This window comes from Falco naumanni, chromosome 6 (genome assembly GCF_017639655.2).
Source record: "Falco naumanni isolate bFalNau1 chromosome 6, bFalNau1.pat, whole genome shotgun sequence".
NCBI classification, from domain to species: domain Eukaryota; kingdom Metazoa; phylum Chordata; class Aves; order Falconiformes; family Falconidae; genus Falco; species Falco naumanni.
The window spans coordinates 52,423,146-52,423,736 of record NC_054059.1 but is presented as its reverse complement, the minus strand read 5'-3'; positions in this window follow the sequence as shown (position 1 = coordinate 52,423,736).

The window sequence follows — 591 nt, the reverse complement described above, 5'->3', positions numbered from 1 at the left end:
TGACACAAACTGAGCAAGCTTCAAAAGCAGACAAGCCTCCAGTACAAAAGCTAACTGTAAGAAAAGGTGAGCACACACATTTGTTCTTTTTTTTTTTTAATAAAAACATTTAAAATTTACAATATTTACAAGTACTTTAGTTACAAATTTCAGACAAGAACCAAAGTACATTCAGCAGGCTCATTGTGGATAATGAAGTTTCTAGCGTCAGTAAGATTTGCATAAAACTTAGAAAATACTTTGTGGGGGCAAAGAACTCCTAGAATAAATTGCCCGATAGGTTTGTGGAGCCTTTAAAGAAATGTGTAGGAAGAACAATGCAGTTCTAGGGAGAAGAATGAACCACAAACCCCTGGAGGTGCCACCTAGCCCAGCAAATGCATTCATTTAGAGAATACAGAAAGCGTATTAACAAACAAGGGCTTCACAGTTAAAGGACTGGTGTTTAAAAACCACACTGAAGAAATCTGTGCAGGTCACCTATTTTATAAGATGAAAGGTTCTTTGGTTTGTTGTGTGGTTTTTTGGTTGGGGTTTTTGTGCTTTGGTTTTTTTTTGGGGGGTGTGTGATTTTTTGGGTTTTTTGTTTTG